This window comes from Camelus bactrianus, chromosome 14 (genome assembly GCF_048773025.1).
Source record: "Camelus bactrianus isolate YW-2024 breed Bactrian camel chromosome 14, ASM4877302v1, whole genome shotgun sequence".
NCBI classification, from domain to species: Eukaryota; Metazoa; Chordata; class Mammalia; order Artiodactyla; family Camelidae; genus Camelus; species Camelus bactrianus.
The window spans coordinates 26,758,634-26,766,489 of NC_133552.1; the positions used below are offsets into that span (position 1 = coordinate 26,758,634).

Below are 7,856 nucleotides of genomic sequence, written 5' to 3' on the forward strand. Positions count from 1 at the left end.
GAGAAGGGGGCAAAAAAAGACCATTGCATCTGCCCTTGGGTCAGCCCACCTCCTGTTCTTGGAGGTGTATTTTCCCTTTGCTAACAAATCCTCTAAATCTTTCACTACATAACACTTCCATCTTCCCTCTGAATTCTTATCTTTTGGGTATGATAAGAACTGGGATCTTTTCCCTTCCCTTCCCCTTTGGGGTAACACTTGGAAGACTTTGGAAAGAAATTCAGAGGCAATTTTTAAATTCTCTTCACAAGTATTTCTATGGTGATGGCAAGAACAAGATTAACACTAAGTGCACTGATAAAGGCCTTGATTTCCCCTTACAGTTATGTCAAATGCATGTTGCAGTTTGAAAAACTTCCTGGGAAAAGCCAATTAGCTTCTGACAGATTCCCACAGAGAAGGAGAGCCTTAGTGTAGTTACCAAGGGTCTGGATCATGGATATGCAAGTTGGAAATTCAGTGATCAATACATCCAAATGTACGTGGGCCCAAGAGTATGACTCACACCAACCCAATTCCTGAGTCTGACATTAAGAATCCAGAATGCCTATCACTTCAGCAGCTTGTATACTAGAATTGGAGTGAGACAGAGACTAACATGGCCTCTGAACAAGGATGATGTGCAAATTCATGAAGCGTTCCATATTTTTTAAATTTTGTATATTCTTCTATATGTACAACTCACTATATTAAAATTATAATAATAATATAATGACAGTCTTCTCTTCAAACTGATCTTTTCATATGCTCATAAAGAAGGATCACTGTTGCAAAAATATTCATGGTTTTCATTATTTTTCCCAAGGACCTCTAATAATCCTTTAATTATCAAATCATACTCCTTTGACCTATCTATATACTTCATGAACTTTGTGGATTTTTTTCCTTCAATTATTTATCACCTGACTCCACCAGATCTTCATTTTTTAATTACTTTTGCTCCTAGTGGTTCTCCAGTATTTTTATAGATTCTCTTTCTATATTGCTATAAGATTTGCCTAATCACTTTGAATTGTATTTCAATTGTACAGTCACATACATATTTACAAACAGACCTATCAGGATTTGTAGGGGATAATGATGAATAGTGTTAACTCTGTGGAGTCACCAGAACAACAATAACAAGAATCCAGAATGCCAATTTATTCACTTACAATACAGTTCTCTCTCTCCATGGGTAGATCTGGGCAGGTCAGTGCTCATCAGAAGACTGCCTGATGCAGACAGAGTCAGAAGCTCACTGCCCAACCTGAATGTCTGCCCTGAGATGCCTGCACTGCACAGGCCAGGGCCTTGGGCTTGTGGTCCAGGATACCCAGCCTTCTGGACAGGACTGGAGATGGAAAGCCCATCTTTGCCCCCTTTGACCTACCCCATTGTTACCCCAAAATGTAAAGACCCCAGTTCTTGTTTATAAAGAGAAGTTTACTGTTGGGAGATGGTATGTTGTGTAGTGAAAACACTTTTTAAGATTTATTTAGGAAAGGAAAAGTATGCCTCCAAGAATGGGAGGCTGGCTGATCCCAGGAAGGAAAGAGCTGTGATTTTTCTCTCCCCTGTCTCTTACACCCTCACTTAGAAGTGGTCTCTTGATTGATTGACGGCTCTTGTCCCTGGAGTGCTTAGTCGTGTTCGGCCCCTTTGCACATGTCCTTACCCATGACGCACACAGAAAAGCCCATGAGGGTGCGGAGATAAACTGCAATGTTAATTATAATACAAAGAACATTGGGTTGTGTCTAGTTAAGTCCTTTCTGCTCCTGTGCAGTTATGACTGTCTGGTTTTAACCAGTTTCTTGTTGACACTCATTTAGAAGAAGTAAAGTCCCTTTATACTGGAAGCAAGCATAACACCATCTTCCAGACCATCCTCCCTTTCCTCCATCTATCTGCCTGGTGCCCCCAACTTATCTAAGAACCTAACACTATTATTGACCAATCAACTTTCAGATGAAGACTTTTTTTTTTCTCTTTTGCCATATGAAATACTTTCCCATCAGCTTCAGCCTGGGAGGCATTCTGCCATTTTAAGGTAATCATATATCTTTGCTCTGATACAGTAAATGTTTGTTTCATAGAAACACTTAGGGGATGATCTTTCCAGGTTCTTGGGCTGCCCTTCACCGTGGCCTCACGGAATGCATCACCAACAACTCTTCCTCCCATGTCCTTGAGCTTGCTCTGGGCCTTTGAGCGGGGTTTGCCCTGGAATGCTCAGTGTAGCCTGTGAGACTTCAGTAGCACTTTAACAGGCCATTCACCTGCGCCCACTGGGAGGCATGGGCTAGTGTTCACTACAAGAGCTACCTCACCACACTCGGCTGGTTGGTAGAGCTTAAGTCATTTCAATGGCATAGCCCTCCCCTCCAACAGAGAAAAATAGAGAAAGGGTGTTCTTCCCACTTTACTAGCCTGACAATATTGAAGTCATTCTTCAAGGAACCAGTCTCATTCATGGCCCACAGTAGCTATGGGGCCTCCTCTTGGCTAGGAAGATTTTATTTCATCCAATAAAAAAAAATGCTGTATTTTATCAACTAAAAAAAGCTTGTGTCACTAATCATTGTAATACTTTAAGATTCAGGCAACTACTCCATAACTGAATCACTTTGCTGTACCCCTGAAACTCACATGACATTGTCAATCAACTATACTTCAATTAAAAAAGAAAAAGATTCAAGCAATTACTCTAGCCCTAGATCCAATGGGCTACATTTGTAATTGCAGCTAACATTTACTGAGTGCTTACTACGTACATAGAATTAAGCATTTTGGATGGATTATTTTATTTAATCCTCACAATGACTTCATGGTGTAAGTAGATTAATTATCCCCATTTTATGGATGGGGATATGGATGGTAAGAACAGACAGATGGCAGAAAGTAAAGCCAGGGCATAAACCTGCTGGTAAAATCTGAAACGGTGTGATGACAAGAGTGTTCCTTTACCAAAAGCCTTTGTTTTTCCCATGGAACTTGTCATTCTAGTATGCCTGATCCTACAGCCAAGATGAATCCAGATCGTTTGCAATGGCTAAACATCTCAGCAAGGCCTGGGCAAATGAAAAGTCAAGAAGTGCAGAAACATGGACTGTTGTTACAGGAATGGTGCCAGGTACTCCTCAGATCCACTACAATTCCCAGCAGGTAACTTTCTCAGCTGCCCCAGAGCCATAAACACAGCTCTAGACTCTCCTGATCAATGTTCTGAGCTGTCCAGGAGAATGTCACACCACTGAGAAGTAGTAAGCCTTGAACTCAGAAAAGGGTTTTGTGCCCTACAAAATCATAATTCAAAAAAAAAATTTGTCTCCCATTTTTTTCACCAAAAAAATTCTGGAAATTAGGATGCATAGTTTTCACCTAATTTCCAGAACATTAGACATTCACTGGTTGTGTATATGCACATTGTGTACCTCCAGGCCTACGGGATGATACAGTTTACCCCTTAAAGGCCCAAAGAGAGAAACTTCTGCCTCAGCCAATACTCATAGGGTTAGAAATGACAACATTTTTTTTTTTCCTTCTAGAAAACCAATAGAGGACTTCCATCTTAAATGGACCAACGGCCCTGGATGTTGTGCTGCACCTTCAACCACATCATCTTCTCATCCAGAGGAACCATTGCATAGGCCACTGCCCGCTCCCACTGGGACTCAGCCAGTGATAATATCAAAACACAGCTGTTGCCCACAATGCCTTTCTGACCAAATGCATGAATTTGGTACCTACCATGTGCTGCCCAGTTTGCCATCCACCTGCAGTGTTTGAAGTTTGGTAAATGTACTCAAGCGCTGAAAATCATTTGGCCAGTGTGAAAATTTTAGATTCATGCTTAATATGTGTAGGAAATGTCACTTAGTCAAATCAGTGTTCTGTTGTGTGATCTGGACAGGGAAGCATGCCTTTTAGAAGCAGAGAGCACTTGACCTTTGAAGCTACTTGTTACCACTCCTGCCCCATCTATCTTTCCCCCAAATCTATCTCCAAGTCACCTTCTCTCATCCCCTACATAAAAACACACACTTTATCACAACCAACCTGTGGAGCAGCGACTCCCGTGGCTACTCCATCATTAAGATCTATCTCTTCACAGCACCGTATGGTTATAATAGGATTTCCCCTACTTTGATTAATACTTGTTCAACATCTCTCACACTTGCCTACCCCAGAAACTCTTTCCTGGGGGAGGAAACAAAATTACACCTTCTTTTACAACGATCCAGCAGAGAAAATGAGATTGCCCAACACATTACGGCTTCTATTCAGTGGAGCCACATGCTCTCTCTTGAGAAAGGATGGCAAATGAGCTGCCAGCTAAAAACTCCTAAAGAGTGTCACAATTATGGCTTCTCATTGGTGTTCCTAGTGACAGTACTTCTGACCTAAGACAACTGAGATGCACAGACGTACTCCCGAGTCTGCTCATTAGCCTAATGAGGACAGAGTCAGGCAAAGAGTTAATTTGACTAATTTAATCAGCATGCCCTTCGATGTGTCTACTGGGACAACACCAAAGTGATGGAGACAAACACAGAAACACACAGAGGAGAGGAATTTACTGAGCTGTGCTTGTGGTTAGGCAAAGCCCACAGTTGGAAAACATAATAGAATCAAAGCAGGAAAAAGCCTTAATGATTGCTTAGCCCAGTCATGTCATTTTTTGAGACCTAATGAGGTTAGGAAATCATTATAAAAATAAAACTTGTTAGAAAATGACTAATACATGGGAAAGCATTTTTGAAGCTGTGAACTGCTATGTGTGTGCATATGTAAAATATTATTAAATTGTTTCCCCGAAAAACATAGAAGAACTTAAGCAATGGATACATTGTTGCATATTTTCATAGAACAAACACTATAAATAAATTTCTTCCCCCTCTCACCCACTGCCCCTAACCCCTGGCAAAACCCTGACTCTTTAGCCGTGTGGACACACTTCAAATTCAGTCATCTGATGAGGAAAAAGTTAAAATTATTGTAAAAAATGTTCTCCAAACTTTTCCTACTCCGGAAGACTCTAGAAAAATAAAGCATTGATGAGTATTATTTGATGATGAATGTAAATTTTAGCTTTACCAGATTTAGGGATTTTCAGTTAATACTTGGTGCAGATGATTTATGTTTTCAATTAATGGTTTTCAATTTCTTTGAAGTTCCACCTTAAAATGAGCACCACAAAAATGTCTATTTAATGTTGGCAGTACTTCTCACAATGTGCCTTGATCTTACAATTAGAGATTAAGCCACAATTACCCATCAGATTCAGTAGTTCTAAGAGAGTTGATTGAAGATTTTTTTCTGGAAGGACAATGGAATGTCATTTGCATTGATTATTTCATTATATTAATTTTCTCATCACTTTTCTTTTTTCCTTTCTTTTTTGTTTTTTTGTTTTCATTTGAACACTATTAAAGGAGTTTTTTTCAACAGTCTCAAGCCTAAGGAGAGAAAAAAGAAAATGAATAGGTTTCTTTAGTTAAAAAAAGGAAGAAGGAAAGAGTTTGTGGAAACACTAAGCCACATAGCCTATAAATTGGTCCTGTTTCCTTTTTTCTTTGATGATAGTTTGTAAAATTAAAACAGAATGAAGAAGTTTATATTTTGAAGGTGAGTCTTTTATGAAATTAATCTTTTGTAATGTCCTTTCTATTTGAATGATATTGCTGCCATCCTAGCAGTGAGACCAAGCAATACATAATGTCCCCTTTCTGTAATTTGTCTCAAAAATAATTTTCTCCATTCAATTATTGATGAAGATTCTATTTATGTACACTAGGTATAAAGTTTATATTCTTGTGAGAGAGATAGACATTAAATAGATGAACAAATATGACTATAAAATATAAGTGCAATAAAGGAAAAGAATGATATTCCATCAGAGAAAAACAGAGGATAACCTAATCTATATGCAAGTGTGTTGGGGGGGGTCTCTAAAAATGTAAAGAACAAGTGTGAGTTTACACTCATAGAAGAGGGGGAGGAGGGACCAGGCAAAGTAATAGCATATGCAAAAGCTTTTGTAGCAGAAAAGACCTTGGTGGGTTCAAGGAATATCACCAAGGTCAGTGTCAGTGGAGTAAAGGAGAATTCAGTACCAGATGAGACTAGAGAGGAGGCCAGTGTCCAGATTGGAGTGATGGAAAAGTGAACAGAGGAGTTAATGTAGACGGTGGTGGATTGACTGCAGGATTGAATTCCTTTACTACCTCCCAAAAATCCATTCTAAAATGACAGACAGAAAAAAAATCTTTTATAAATGGCATAAATCCCCAAGAAAAAAAGAAGGATGCAGAAGAGACAAAGGGCATCAAAATTTGAGTCAGCCATGCATGTGAGCAAGTGGTCATTGATTTATCAAATCTGAGAAAGTGTGCAGTGGGGAAAGCTGAGAAGTTGCCCGATTTACCAAATTATCTCTAGATCTGGGGGTAAAGGTGAGGCTAAAACAGAACGACTAGTTGAAAATGCACTCAGGAACCACTTTTACTCTGCACCAGTCAGGAAGCGAGTCAATGCAGAGAGTTAGCTGCTTATAAAACTGCTGGGGAAACCAGAGTACAGGTCAGAGAAAACCAGGGCTACTTCTCAGATTTGCTGCCAGTTTTCAGAAAGTTAAGAAGCAGAAACTTCAGAAAACTACCAAAGATGATCACAGCTCCCTGAAGCACCGTCGTAGGTGATTTGCAAGAAAATACTCTAACGCTACTGTAAAATCTCTTATTTACTGAAGTCCACAGAATTGTCTCCAGCTGCCAGAGGGCAATAATGTGGTTTCTACCTTTCTTATGTCTTCCAAATTGGCTCGCATTGGCAGACTTGAATCCAGAACTTGTCCAGCAAATAATTTGAGGAATGTGTTCCTAGGCATCTAGCTCCACAATACAAACAAGACTTCAAAAGTGTCATGATGGCAGCGGGGACAGAAAGTGCGGAAGCTGAGTTGCTCCATCAACATGGAGCCCCTCCCAGGCTCCATTCCTCACTTGTGCACCAAGCAATTGCTCTTCCCTCCTACAGGTAGAAGATGAGGTGTACGACTGATGGTCTCCTGACTGGAGCACTGGACTCAGCTGATAGCTGGGAAACTATTCTTAAAACTGGAGGGTTAGAGAAAATGAGGATTTTAAATGTTGAGGCCCCCCTCCCCGACCTCTTCTCCCATTTAACTGGAGGCTTAAACCATCCCCCCAAGGCCAGAGACTGGAAGAGCCTTCCCTGGAAAACCTGTCCAGCCCCAGAGAAAAGGCCTCAGAGATACTGATATCAGGGGTTTCTCCAGCAAAAACCCCTGTCAGGTCACTTTACATGGAAGCCCATAGTGGCAGGAGCCCAGGATCACCAGCATTTGAGGAAGGCAACAAATAAGAAAATCAGAGCCCAAAATAAGCAAACAAATAAAAAGTAAAATAAAACAAACAAACATGGAAGACAGAGGCTATAGAGGAAAGAGAAAAATGTCAAAAACTATCACTATCCTCAGAGAGTAAGGAGGATATATTGAAACAAGAAAGGAAAACTATTTTTTAATTAAAAAAATGATAACAGAGCCCCCCCCAAAGAAGTTCTGTTTTTAAAGTGTATTAGCAGAAACTTCAGGAAACAGTTGCAAAAATACCCCAGAAATTAGACTAAAGAGACCAAGAGTTTAAAAAAAAAAAAAAAAAAAAAAAGGAGAGAAAATATGGAGGATGGTTCAAATAATACAGGCTCCAAAAATAAAGAACTGAGGAAATTTAAATGAAAGAGAAGAAATTATAGTGGGGATAATTCAAGACAATGTATCAGAAATGAAGGACACTGTGCTTAACACAACGTACGAACATGGACCAAGATACAGTCAAACGCTGGGAACA

The 7,856-nt window shown here is 39.9% G+C and overlaps 1 non-coding gene across 1 annotated transcript; it reads left to right on the plus strand.

The window, feature by feature from the left end:
* Positions 1–543: 543 nt before the first annotated feature.
* On the plus strand, positions 544–650 carry LOC123613772 (U6 spliceosomal RNA). The gene has a single exon (XR_006721197.1). It is a non-coding gene; the product is annotated as a U6 spliceosomal RNA (small nuclear RNA).
* Positions 651–7,856: the final 7,206 nt, after the last annotated feature.